The sequence below is a fragment of the Saccopteryx leptura genome, chromosome 3 (genome assembly GCF_036850995.1).
Source record: "Saccopteryx leptura isolate mSacLep1 chromosome 3, mSacLep1_pri_phased_curated, whole genome shotgun sequence".
Classification (NCBI taxonomy): Eukaryota; Metazoa; Chordata; class Mammalia; order Chiroptera; family Emballonuridae; genus Saccopteryx; species Saccopteryx leptura.
This window is the reverse complement of record NC_089505.1, coordinates 71,712,943-71,727,155: the sequence shown is the minus strand read 5'-3', so window position 1 is coordinate 71,727,155 and position 14,213 is coordinate 71,712,943. Positions and strand designations below refer to the sequence as shown.

Below are 14,213 nucleotides of genomic sequence, written 5' to 3'. Positions count from 1 at the left end.
ATATAAACTGAACTATAACTAAATATTGCTTATTTTTAAATTTATTGATTTAAGGACAAAAGGTAGAAACAGTGATGTGTATTTCAAGTTTACTCCATGTTCTCAGAGGGAAAAAAGTTATTTTATTTTTTTGAGAGAGACAGAGGGAAAAAGACAAGAACATCTAGCTGCTTCCACATGAGGCTGGACTGGGGAATCAAACCGGCAACCTCCGCTCTGAGAGGAGGCTCGAAGCAACCGATATATATGTAGCCATGATGTAATTTTTATTGACTTTTAAAAGACAGAGGAAGGGAGAGACAGGGAGGTCGAAGGGAAGCACTTGTTGTTACACTCAGTTGTGCATCTTCTGGGGGCTTCCCTTCTCTGCCCTGACCGGGAATAAAACCTGCAACTTTCTTGTTTTAGGACAATGCTCTTAAGTGACACAGCAAACAATCCAGGGCCAAGAACATCTTTATTTAGAGAAAAACAGAGGTAGAAGAGAGCCATCAAAGGAAAGGCTTCAGGAAACAAGTTACAGATGCAAAAGAAGGGGCCTTGAGGCTTAGGAACAGAGAGAGAGAGAGAGAGATCTTGAGAGGAGTAAGAAGGGGTGGGGAAAGGCACCAGCACGCTGCAGAGAGCGCCGCCAAGTGTCCGTCCACTTTAATGCACACCTTCTGTTAACACATACCTTTATGTGACTCTAGTGAACTTTCTACTGGTTCACCCATAATTTTATTATACCCATTTAGTATTAATTACATACAGCTATCCATACACATTTTAAAATATTAAAATATTTATGAGAAGGTAAAATAAAATTAGATCATAAGATATTTAAATATTTTATTAAGATATAATTCACATAGTTTATACAGTCATAATAACATTGCTCTTGGAAAAACTTTGTATTTATATAAAAGTCACTAAGGAATACTATAAAATATTCATATTCCGCTTCCCATCACATGAACATTTTATATCACCATGGTACATTTGTCAAATTGAGAGATTAGCATTAGTAAAATATGCAACCAAACCACAGGTTCCACTCTGATTTCATAAGTGTTTACACTACCATCAATTTTTTGTTGCACGATTTAAACCACAATATTAAATTTAGACACATATTTTTTGTGATTTTTCTCTATTTTGTGACCATTTTTGTCACATTTTTCTCAATGATGTCCTCAACTTATTTCAGAAGTATTACTGAGGTATTTGTATATTAATCCATCATTTGGGTTGTACTAAATTTGCCTCATTATAGAGCAGTCATGCATTTTGAAACAGATATCTCAGAATTGAAGACTCTATCACACAATTAATTTGGGGGTAAAAATATCAAAATGTCTTACAGCTGATCTCCTCATAAAGGTAATATTTACCAGGTTTTTACCCTGAAAATAACAAGAACAATTTTGACCAAAAACATCCAGTGTACAGAGCGCACATTAAAAGATTTCAACACTTATATGTAGTATCAGAATTGATAGTACTTGTGAAAGCATAAATGTGCCAATAAATGGAACAGAACAGAGAACCCACAAAAAAACCCTGCACAAATCATATACACTAAATGGTTGGAGAAAGGTGCAAAGGCATCGATTTTCAAAGGATACGCTTTCCAAACAATGATGCTGGGACACTTTCAGGACCATTGGTATGCATGAGTAAATAAAGAAATAAAGGGAATCTAAACAAATTCATCAAAAAGTTTTTATTGATAATAGACTAGTATACAACTGACCTGTGGTGGCACAATGGATAAAACATCTACCTGGAATACTGAGGTCACCAGTTCAAAACCCTGGGCTTGCCTGGTCAAGGCACATATGGGAGTTGATGCTTCCTGCTCCTTCTTTCTTCTCTATCGCTCCTCTCTAAAATAAATAAATAAAATCTAAAGAAAAAGAAACATATCTAGAACACAGAATTCTCAAGGGTCAATAATTTTAAAAAGATTGGGAGAATGTGGGAGGATGGATGTAAAAAGGGACAAATATAAGGTGACATAAAATAATATGACTGTGGGTGATGGGTATGCAACAAAATCAACAGTTTAAATACTATAGAAATATTTACCTGAAACCTAGGTACTCTAATTGATCAATGTCACTGTGTTATAATTAATTTTCCAAATATAAATTTAAAATTATTTTTTAAAAAAACCATGACAGCCTGACCAGGCGGTGGTGCAGTGGATAGAGCATCGGATTGGGATGCAGGGGACCCAGGTTCAAGACTCTGAGCTCACCAGCTTGAGCGCAGGCTCATCTGGTTTAAGCAAAAGCCCACCAGCTTGAACCCAAGGTCGCTGGCTCCAGCAAGGGGTTACTCGGTCTGCTGAAGGCCCACAGTCAAGGCACATATGAGAAAGCAGTCAATGACCAACTAAGGTGTTGCAACGCGCAATGAAAAACTAATGATTGATGCTTCTCATCTCTCTCCGCTCCTGTCTGTCTGTCCCTGTCTATCCCTCTCTCTGACTCACTCTCTGTTTCTGTAAAAAATAAATAAATAAATAAAAATTAAAATTAAAAAAAAAAAACCATGACAGCCCTGGCCGGTTGGCTCAGCGGTAGAGCGTCGGCCTAGCGTGCGGAGGACCCGGGTTCGATTCCCGGCCAGGGCACATAGGAGAAGCGCCCATTTGCTTCTCCACCCCTCCGCCGCGCCTTCCTCTCTGTCTCTCTCTTCCCCTCCCGCAGCCAAGGCTCCATTGGAGCAAAGATGGCCCGGGCGCTGGGGATGGCTCTTTGGCCTCTGCCCCAGGCACTAGAGTGGCTCTGGTCGCAACATGGCGACGCCCAGGATGGGCAGAGCATCGCCCCCTGGTGGGCAGAGCGTCGCCCCATGGTGGGCGTGCCGGGTGGATCCCGGTCGGGCGCATGCGGGAGTCTGTCTGACTGTCTCTCCCTGTTTCCAGCTTCAAAAAAATGCAAAAAAAAAGAAAGAAAAAAAAACCATGACAAGACCTTGAACAGACACTCTTCCACAGATGAGGGGATGGCAAATGAGCATGTGAAACAAAGGGCAATATTATTTGTTATTAGAAAATTACAATAGAGCATAGTGATGAGATTGATACAAATACTCAACTATTAGAATTCCTAAAACAGACAAAAAAGTCCCAAGACAATATGAAATGCTGCTGACATTGTGGAGGAACAGGAACTCATATTTGACAGAGAAAAGGCAAAAATGATAAACTTGTTGGAAAGTAGGCAGACTCTTCAATGCATGACTTCACACGTGATTTCAAAATTTTAACAAATCTGTCTAAAAAGCATTTCTAGTAAAATGGTCTCACTAGTGAATAGAATTTAGGAAAATGGTCGTGTTTGTTTCCAACAACCTGAACAGAAATATCAAAAAGGAAACTGACATATAAGACAAACAAAGAAACCCTTCCTTACTTATGGACACAACCTTTGATCATGGGGAAGTACTCTGGTGATGACATTGAGTCACGTGGATGTAGAAGACTCAATTTGTTAGAACCGTTAACTTGAGCCAAAGTGAGAAAACATGACAAGGAGCAAGACCTCAAATCCTCTAGGAGACAAATTTTGAATAGGAAATTTAAGGACACTTGGATTTGTAAGAATGAAATGTTTCCAACATCCAAAACCTGAATTTCAAAACTCCCACTAGCCTGGGGCTACGGATCTCAAAATTCCCAGACTCCTAAGTTTCCTAACCCACACAAACTCTACACTCCCTGGTGGTCTCAAGTTTAGTCTGAAATTCACCAGGAAATCCTTGTGTACTGACACTCGCAGTGATTTAGATTAAATTAAATTGCTGACCTAGACAAGCACGGTTCACGCTACACACATTCCGCTTTCCACACAAATAACCTAGGAGCACTGATATGATGACTTTAGGCCTTGACCTTCAGGCATTCAGTTCTCAAACTCTTCTGAGTCAAGCTTAATCAAGTGACCCACACTAATGCCCAGACCTTCAGAGAATGAATTCACATAAGTCCCTGAATGTGGACATTCGCATGCATTCCTGCTTCACCAAACTCACAGGCCCTTCATTCAGGATCCACACAGAATCCGGCTCACAGACCTCGAGCCTGTGAAGCTCCATTGGCAGAACCCAGAGGCTGAACGCTAGTACAAACCACTTCCAATTCGGTCCTCTGTTCCCAACTTTCCTTGAGACTGCTGCTAGGAGGAGTGTGTAGCCAGGTCTGTGGCTCACTTCTAAAATTTTGAATTCTGACCTTGAATAAGTTCCATGACATTGTAGAATGTATTAAAGTTTCTGATGGGTGTGCTCAAAACACTTACCACTCTCTCAGATGAAAGTTAACAGAAATGTTCCAGGGGCTCCTCGATGCCTTCCAGTATTCCCGAGAGATGGTCACAAGCACAGAGGCACTACTGAAATTTCTACAGAACACAACCTGTCCAAGGCCAACTTATCAGGAGATGCATTTCATCCATCACTTTAAGTAAAACAGAAAGTTGACAGTATCCTTGTCACACAGGAACAGCAAAGGTACAGTTTGCATAAGGTCTGATGACCGTGTGTCTCTAAAGAACCCGGAGACCTTTGGGCTGGATATTAGTTAAATTCAACTGAGGTTCACTTTTAAATCACCTACAGTGCAGTCCTCCTCCTTTTATGTTTACTCTCTCACTACTGCTGCACTCACAATAGTCCTGGTCACCCAGCATGTGTTTTATTGGATGGGGGGATGCCCCACATCAGAAATTCTCCACACCACTGGGTGCCCAAAAATTTAGTTCAATTATTACCCAGTCATGTTAAATTTCACAAACAAAGGTTCAGGGCCACACACTGCTCCCAACTCACTTCAGAAGCCAAACAAATGGAGGTTCCCTCAACCCATCTCAGCTTCACTTCATTCCCCAGAGCAGCTCATATCACCAAACAAAGGTCATACCAGCATTCTTGGGCCAGGGACCTTGGGTTTGAAGCCAGTGACAATGGAGTCATGTCTATGTTCCCATGCTCTATCTAGCTGGGGAATCCACTGTCCAGCCGGTTTAGCCCACATTCAGGCCAGTGATGTTAGGCTTTTGGACCCGTCCCCTCTGTGTCCCAGTCAGATGCTCCATTCAGGGCCACTGCCTGTCAGGTTGTGCTGGAGTTTCTTAAAACCATTGACCAACCAAACAGAAATAAATGTATGTTAAAGTTGGAGATACAAATGTGTCCTCTAGTTAACAGTACTGGAACAACTTCACTTTCTTCTATTTGATAATAATGGGTGTGAATAATTAAGATATTATTTAGTAGAGTACCTGCCTGAAAAGCATTTGGGACATCTCTCAAAACTTTCACATTTTGTGATTCTAAACTTAATTTGAAATTTATAGTTATGGGCCCTGCCCAGGTAGCTCAGTTAATTAGAATGATGTCTGGAGGGCGGAGCTTGCCTGATCTTTCTCCACTCAGGGCACACACAGGAACAGATCGATGTTTCTGTTGCATGCTCTCTCTCTCCTTTTTCCTCTAAAGTAAAAATATAAATAATTGAAGTTATATGTTCTACTTGGTTTGCTAAATAGATAATGTTGGCTGGATATTGGAAGTGCCAGGTTCAATCCCTGGTTAAAACGTACATGCGAGGCTGAACTGCGGTGGCGCAATGGAAAAAGCATAGGCCTTGGAATGCTGTGTTCCCCAGTTTGAAAACCGGGCTTGCCCAGTCAAGGAATATATGGGAGTTGATGCATCCTGTTTTTCTGTCCTATTCTCTCCCTCTTTCTTCTTTAAAATGAATAATACAGAAAAACATACATGATAAACAACTATCTGCTTCTCTTCCCCTTTCTCTACTCCTTCTCTCTCTTCCATTTCTTAGCAAACAAGGTTTTATTTATATATATTTGGAAAGAAAATAAGAGAACAGGGAAGAGCAGGAAGCATCAACTCCCATATGTGCCTTGACTGGGTAAGTCCCAGGTTTTGAACAAGGGACGTCAGCATTCCAGATAGACACTTTATCCACTGGGCCACCAGATGTCATCCACTCTCTCTACCCTTCTCACTGGCAGTGGCATGATTGGTTCGAGCATCAGTCCCCAATGGTGAGGATAGCTTGGTTGATTGGGACATTGATGCCAGAAGGGGTTTGCTGGGTGAATCCCAGTGGGGGTGCATGTGGGAATCTATTTCCCCTTCTCTCACTTTAAAAAGTAAAAACAAATAACAAATTAAAAGTTACTTAGAAATATTTCTTAAAGGTTTTATTTATTGATTTTAGAAAGAAGGAACAGAGAGTGGGGTAGAGGAAATGATTAAAAAGCCTCAATTCACCCTACTCAACTAACTTAGTTGTAGAGCATCATCCCAGCATGTGGAGATCCTGGGATCAATTCCCAGCCATAGCACACAGGAGAAGTGTCCATCTGCTTCTCCACCCTTTCTGCTCCTTCATCTCTATCTCTTTCTTTTTCTCCTCCCTCAACCAAGGCACCTTTGAAGCAACGTTGGCCTGGGCACTGAGGATGGCTCCATGGCCTTGTCTCAGGTGCTAAAATTGCTCCAGTTAGAATGGAGTATCTCCTTAGATGGGCAGAAGATTGCCCCCTGGTGAGCATGCTGCGTGGATTCCAGTTGGGTGAATGCAAAAGTCTCTCTGTCTCTCTGCTTTTCACTACACAAAAATAAAAAACAATAAAAACAACAAAAAAAGCATCAACTCATAGTTGTTGCTTCTCATATGTGTCCTAACAAGGGTATTCCGGGGATTCATACAGACAACTTCAGCATTCCAGGTCCATCCTTGACCCACTGCGCCAGAGGTCAGGCAAAAATTATTGCTTTTATACAACAGTCAATGTCACTTATATAGGTCAACACATCAAAATATGTTGTTGATATTACTGAAATGAACATATTAAATTTGTAGTACTCCAAGTATTCTAAAATAACACAAACTTTAAGAAGAAGCAAAACATTTACATATTGAAACAGGCACAGAATACTGTTGTATACATTAAGTTTAACTCACGTTGAGAGTTACCTCCATTTACTTATTTCAGTTACAAGGCAAACAGAAAAGAGGTTGATGCTGGAGCATTTGAGATCATGCTTCGCAGCATATATAACACTGGGGAACAGAATTTTTGTTGCATCCACAAAAACACTTGTTCTTACATAATTCAAGTGTGCTGATCTCAAATCTAACAGTTTTTCTCTGTAAGCTACAGGTTTTTTTTTGCAATTAAAGATTTTAGGTTTTCATCTTATTGTAAAATTTTAACATTTACTTTAACATAATGAAGAAGAATGACTTCTTGGGCATAATCTTTGTGAAAATATAATAATTTATATAATGCCGTAAATACACTAATACACTAAAAGATACAACTGCATCAGAATTAGTGTACAATTTCAAAATAGAACATATTAAAACATTTATTTTAATCATAAAATTTGCACAAAACTTAAATTTTATTCAGGCAAAAATTTGCGTTTGTAGCTCTTGTGTTTGTGTACTTGTTGAGGACAACCTTATTTGATGCTTCAGCAGTAGTCTCTGCTGATCATTAACAGCTCCAAGATTTTCCAAAAACTTATCAGAGAGACTGTTCGGGAAGTGAATCTTAATGCTCATATTACACCCAATGTCATGAAAAGCCAACAGCATCCTTGGAACCAGAAGTTCATAGTTTTCTGCTTCTTTGTTGCCAAGGAAGTTCTTTGTAACTGCCACAAAAGACTGCCATGCTGCTTTCTCCTCCTTATTCATCTTCCTGTCAAATTCTTCATCATGTATGAGGGTTTGAATTTGAGGTTTATCTAATTCACCTGCTTTTATCTTCTTGAAAGACAAGACAGGAAAAGCAGAAATAATATGTTGAAAGCATTCACTTTCTCTATTCAAAGCCTGGACAAACTGCTTCATTAAGCCAAGTTTGATGTGAAGTGGGGAAAACGATCCTATCTCGATTCACTCGCAATATTTTGCATCCCTACTTCCAGAGCTTCACGTTTCAGCCACTCCTTTTGTGTCCAGTGTTTCTCTTGAGCTTGGCTGTCCCACAAACACAGAAAGCAAGGATACTTCGTGAAACCTCTCTGTTGTCTTAACAGGAAATTTACCATTTTAAGATCCACACAAATGATACAGTTATACTCCTCATACTTCAGAAAGTCGAGGACAATTTTTATATAATTATAATCTCACAGATGAGTTCAATAACCAATTGGAGCCACTGAAGATAGGCAATATATGCACGTGTCACAAATGATAAAATATTGCACCTTTGAGTTGAAGTGTGTCACAGCCACATATATAACAGAAGGTGTCAGGACTATTCTTACATTTATGCCTACTCAAAGAAACCATGATTCAATCTTAAAACAAAATAAGAGGGTGTTTTTATCAGATAATAATTTTTACATTTAAAAACAACTACAATTATGTAAAAGTGATGTTTGTAAAACATTAGTTGCTTTGTGGTTATGTTCAATCCAAGAGTCGTTGCCCTTTAACTCCAATTTAAAAACCAATGCATGCCATTAAGTGTAACAAAAAGAAATTAAAATTGCATAAAAACTAGAGCATGCACCAAAATACTGATTTCAGATTTGGAATCAGTGAGGCAGAAATATATAGAAGCAGTTCTAAAACCTCATGCATCAGAAAATGAAAAAAAAAATTTTTCCCCAGTGAATTAGTTGGGATTAAATAAACACATATAGATTTTTCAGAAAGAAATGTGGCTGAAGGTGTTCTGTCCCAAATTGCTTGGAAGGGGTACTATCTGTTTAGATTTGTGGCAGAATGCTTTTTCATTCAAGAATTCTTCTCTACTCCAAGTTATCTGAGGTTTTGCTAAAACCCCCAAATTTGACGTCTTCAATTATTTCTGCATGGATTTCATGTCAAGTGATAAGGAACATGAGGTAGTGCTAAACCTCACCATATTCAGTCCCACATGGAAGTATTTCACTAGTGTAAACTGACATTTCTTGAGGTCTTACTTTCTGACCCTTCATTTCCACAATTACAAACATCCACTCATGTTTTCTGATGATCTCATATGACAGTCTACGTTCAACTGCATGGTTTCCTAGTCTGTCACATGCATAGGATTTCTCTCAGAATACACATTTTACAGATACAATTTCCTGAAATATTATCAAGACTGATTGAATCAAAATGTTTTGTAAATCGTTAGGACATATAAGGGAACTGATCAGGACAGACAGAACCATGTTTGTTGCTCTAAGTTATTTCTTTTTTATTCTCTCTTTTTGCACTGTTACTCTTCATTGCATAGAAGTATATGAAGTTCATACAACTGGCAACAGGCATCCACAAAGCAATGTCCTGTGAATTCTCATGTTTAACAAAAATAAACAAGTAAAAAAAAGCTTTCCCAAAATTTCTGCTTTCATAGAGCCTCTCTTGTGGGGTTTTTTATGAACACTGAGTCTTGACTTTGCACTGATACTTTCCCACATTCATGACATTTGTAGGATTATTCTCCTGTGTGAATTCTTCAATGTATAATGAGACAAATTTTTCTTAATGAGAATTTAATTTCCCCATTCAGTATATGCAAATTGTCTTTTCTGACGAATCAATGATGTTCCATGAGGCATATCTTTTTTTTTTCTGGCAGAGACAGTGAGAGTCAGAGAGACACACAGATAGGGACAGACAGGAAGGGAGAGAGATAAGAAACATCAATTCTTCGTTGCGGTTCCTTAGTTGTTCATTGATTGACTTCTCGTATGTGCCTGGATCGGGGGGGGGGCTACAGCAGACTGAGGGACCCCTGCTTGAGCCAGAGACTTTGGGCTCAAGCTGGTGAGCCTTGCTCAAACCTGATGAGCCCGCACTCAAGCTGGCTACCTTGGGGTCTCGAACCTGGGTGCTCTGCATCACAGTCCGATGCTCTATTCACTGTGCCATCACTTGGTCAGACATTTTGTTTGTTTGTTTTAGAAATAGAAACACAGACATACATCTACAGACAGACAAAAAGGGAAAGAAATGAGAAGCATCAACTCATTGTTTAGACATTCCAGTTTATAAATTGCTTTCTCATACATACCTTAATTAGAGGGCTCCAGCTGAGCTAGGGACACCTGGATCAAGGCAGCAAGCTTGGGTTTCAACCAGAGACCTTAAGGTCATGCTTATGATCTAATGCTCAAGCCGGCCTTGGACTTCAAGCCAGCGACCACGAGGTTAAGTGTATGATCCCACACTCAAGGCAGCAAACTTCTGCTTAAGCTGATGAGCCTGCACTCAAGCTGGTGAACTAGTAGTTTCAAACCTAAATCCTCAGCATCCCAGCTCAAACTCTATCCAAAGCACCTCCACCTGATCAGGCCATCATGCATATCTTCTTAAAGCCTTCACCAAAATACCTGACTTGCATTGGTGCACTGTGCAAGCAGTAAGCCTGGAATGTTGAGGTCCCTCATTTGAAATCCTGGGCCTGCCTGATCAAGGCACATATGGGAAGCAACTTGTGGAAGTTGATGCTTCCAGCTCTGCTCCTGCACAAATCTTATCTTTTATTTAAAATTAATAAATTCTTTTAAAAGGAGTTTTATGATAATCACTGCATTTGTATGATTTCCATGAGGTTGCATATATATTGATAATACTCTTCATGGGGAATTCTTTCCCACATTCATTGCATATTCATGGTTTCATTAAGGAATGAGCATGCTTCTGTACTTAGACCACTCTTCCTGTGAAAAACATTCCCACATACAGTAAGTACATACAGAGAACTTCTCTTCTATATGAGTCCTTTGATGTACAGTCAGTTGGTGTTTCACTGCAAAGCCTTTCCCACATTCACTGCATACATATGGCTTCTCTCTATTATGAGTCCTTTGATTTCTAATCAGTTGACTTTTCAGTACACAGCCTTTTCCACACTCACTGCATTCACCGTGTGTCTGTAAAGTCATGGTGCACTTTTGACTGGTCACAGGAAAGCAACAAAAGATGATAGAAATGTGAAATCTGCACCAAATAAGAGGGAAACTCTCCAAGTTTTATACCTATTCAGTACAGTTTGATGTGGGCTCCATTTGTTGCCCTACACACATCCAAATGAAAGTGAAGTTATTGCCACACACAGGTAAGACGTCTGGAGTAACACAGTGAATAACATCTGTGATTCTCTGTTTTAAGTGATTAGTGTCATTGATACGTTCAATGTATACACATTGCTTCACATAACCCCAAAAGTGAAAGTCTAAGGGTGTTATATCCGGGCATTGTGGTGGCCATGGCTTGACAGAACCCCTGCCTTTCTACTACCAGGGGAATGTTCTATCCAGAAATTCATGAACAATGGTGGTGTAGTGTGGAGGAGTGCCGTCCTGTTGAAAGATGACACCTTCTGGAAATTATAGCACTGCATACAATTCCAACATGTCAAGATAGGACTTTACTGTCACAGTTGCTCCGCAAAAAAAAAAAAAAAAAAAAAAAAAAGGGCCTATCACCTTATCATGCATCAGGCCATACCACACGTTCAATTTAGGGGTGTTATGTTCATACTCAACGTAGGCATGAGGATGTTCAGCAGCCCATATTCGGACGTTATGGCGATGAACATGTCCACAGATATGGAAGGTTGCCTCATCACTAAACAGAATCTTCTGCAAAAATCTTGCATCATAGTCGATCTCATGAAGCATACCTGTAGCAAACACACATCATGTGGGTCTATCTGCTGGTTTGATAGCATGCAACAGCCACAATTTGTACCCCGTAAAACAAGAGACATTTAACATCTTATGAACTATAGTCTTCCTTAGGTGTAATTGTTGAACACACACACACACACAGATTTTTTAGGGCTCCTTAGGTAGCTATCCCATATAGCCTCTACAGACTCGTCACTGACTGATGGCCTACCAGTACGGGGTTTCTCCACCAAACTGCCGGTTTCCTTCAACTGCTTATCCCACCAAGTAATGTTATTCCTATGTGGTGGCGCTTTGTTATAAATGCACCAATATTTACATTGCACTTTGGTCACGGATTCGAATTTAGCAAGCCACAGAACACACTGAACTTTCCTCTGAACCACCCACATCTCGATTGGCATGGCCGTGGGCTGCTCCACTGATTACATGGTGTTATGTCATCATCTGCGCATGTGCACATGCTGCCACATTATCCTACAGAAACTGGGAGAGTTTTCCTTTTATTTGGTGCAGATTTCACATTTCTATCATCTTTTGTTGCTTTCCTGTGACCAGTCAAAAGTGCACCATGACTTTATGAACATACTGTGTATGGCTTCTCCCCCGTATGAGTATTTTGATGTATAAACAGATTGCTGACTGTAAAACCTTTCCCACACTCACTGCATACATATGGCTTCTCTCTAGTATGAGTACTTTGATGTCTAATCAGTTAAGTTTTCACTGAAAAGGCTTTCCCACATTCACTGCATACATATGGCTTCTCTCCCGTATTAGTTCCTTGATGTACAATCAGTCAGCCCTTCTCTATAAAGCCTTTTCCACAATCACTGCATGCATATGTCTTCTCTCCTGTATGACTCTGTTGATGCACAAGCAGCCTGCTGTTCACTGAGAAGTCTTTTCCACATTCACTGCATGCATACAACTTCTCTCCTGTGTGAGTCCTTTGATGTCTAATCAGTTGGCTCTACACTGCAAAGCCTTTCCCACACTCACTGCACACATACAGCTTCTCTCCTGTATGAGTTTGCTGATGATTGCTGAGCTGGTATCTGTAAATGTAATGTTTCCCACATTCACTACATCTGTAAGGTTTTTTTCCCACATGAGTTTTCTGATGTATATTCAACTGTGATTTATTGAAGGTTTTATTATATATATTATATTCACTCTGATTCAGTCCTGTATGAATTTTCTGACTGGATTTTCTGGAAAAGGCTTTCCCACACTGATGGCATCCATAAGGTTTCTCTCCACTAAGAACTCTCAGATGATCAGTGAGCTGAGCCATTTTGACAAAAGTTATCCCACATTCAGTGCATGTGACAGCTTCCTCTTCCTTGTCAGTTGTCTGTTGCTGAATACTTATTTTTAATGGATTTGGTACTGGAATGCAACATAATTTAGTGGAGAATATTTCATGGTTATGACGTGGAATGGATGTCCCATCTCCATTCAAGAAAACAAAGTTCTTTAAATTAAAACTTGTGGTTTAGTTATCAAAACTTAATTTTGATTTTAAAGGTGTTCCACATATCTCCACCATATCACAGTGTTGCCTCAATAGGGACTGGCTTTCCCTTTGATTAACAATATTTGCAAACATATCATGTTCACAGCATTTTTCTCCACTCTTCACAATGGCTGGACTTTGGAAGGGACTCTGAAAAGACACATGAACTTTCTGGATTTCTAGGAAAGAAGAGAATAGTAAATCATCCTATAATCTTTCATAATCTGTTTGCAATTAAAATTATGAAATAACTTTCTGTAAAGCAACTCTTCAGTGAAACCCCATGGGTTGTAACAAAAAGAGATGTACTTAGAGTCATCCAGATTCTAGACACAGAGCCTGTAAACCTCTTGAAGTTTCCTATGTGAAAAAAGCATAATTTTGTTTAAAAAGATTGATTCTTTTTTTTCTGTTATTTCTTTTAAGGTGAGACATAGGGAAGTGATGAGGCACAGTCCCACATGTGCTCTGACTTGGATCCACCTGGCAACCCCATGTGAATCCGATGCTAAATTAATGAGCTATTTTTAGTGCCAGAGGAAAATGCACACTGACAAACCCAGGCATCCTGAATTCCTGAGGCCATGCTATAACAAAGCTAGCCACTGCCTGTGAAAGGGCAAGAGAGAGGAAAGAAGGAGTAAAGGATGGGAAGAGAAGCAGATGGTTATTTCTCCAGTGTCTTCTGACCAGGAATCAAATCTGGGGCATGCATATGCTGGGCTGACACTCTATTCACTGAGTCACCAGCCAGGGAGAAAACAATTTCTTTTGATAACCCCTGAGATTATGCTAGTGAAGGGAGTTATTACAGGATTTTAACATATCCTCAAGATGGTACCAGGGAAAAGAAATGCCTTCCCGTGGCTGTTCTCTTGCTTGGAAAATTGGCCACCTCATTCATTCACAAATTCTACAAACAGCCATGGAATCCTAAAAAAATCACACAGGCAGACCAACAACTAGCAGCCATGTGGATTCCAAGGCTAAATACAGAACAAACCTGGATGCAACCAGACTACAGAGTATG

The 14,213-nt window shown here is 39.8% G+C and overlaps 1 pseudogene; it reads right to left on the bottom strand.

Annotated features, from left to right (window-relative positions):
* Positions 1-12,241: 12,241 nt before the first annotated feature.
* LOC136398209 (zinc finger protein 615-like) lies at positions 12,242-12,961 on the bottom strand (annotated as a pseudogene).
* Between the last annotated feature and the right edge of the window lie 1,252 nt (positions 12,962-14,213).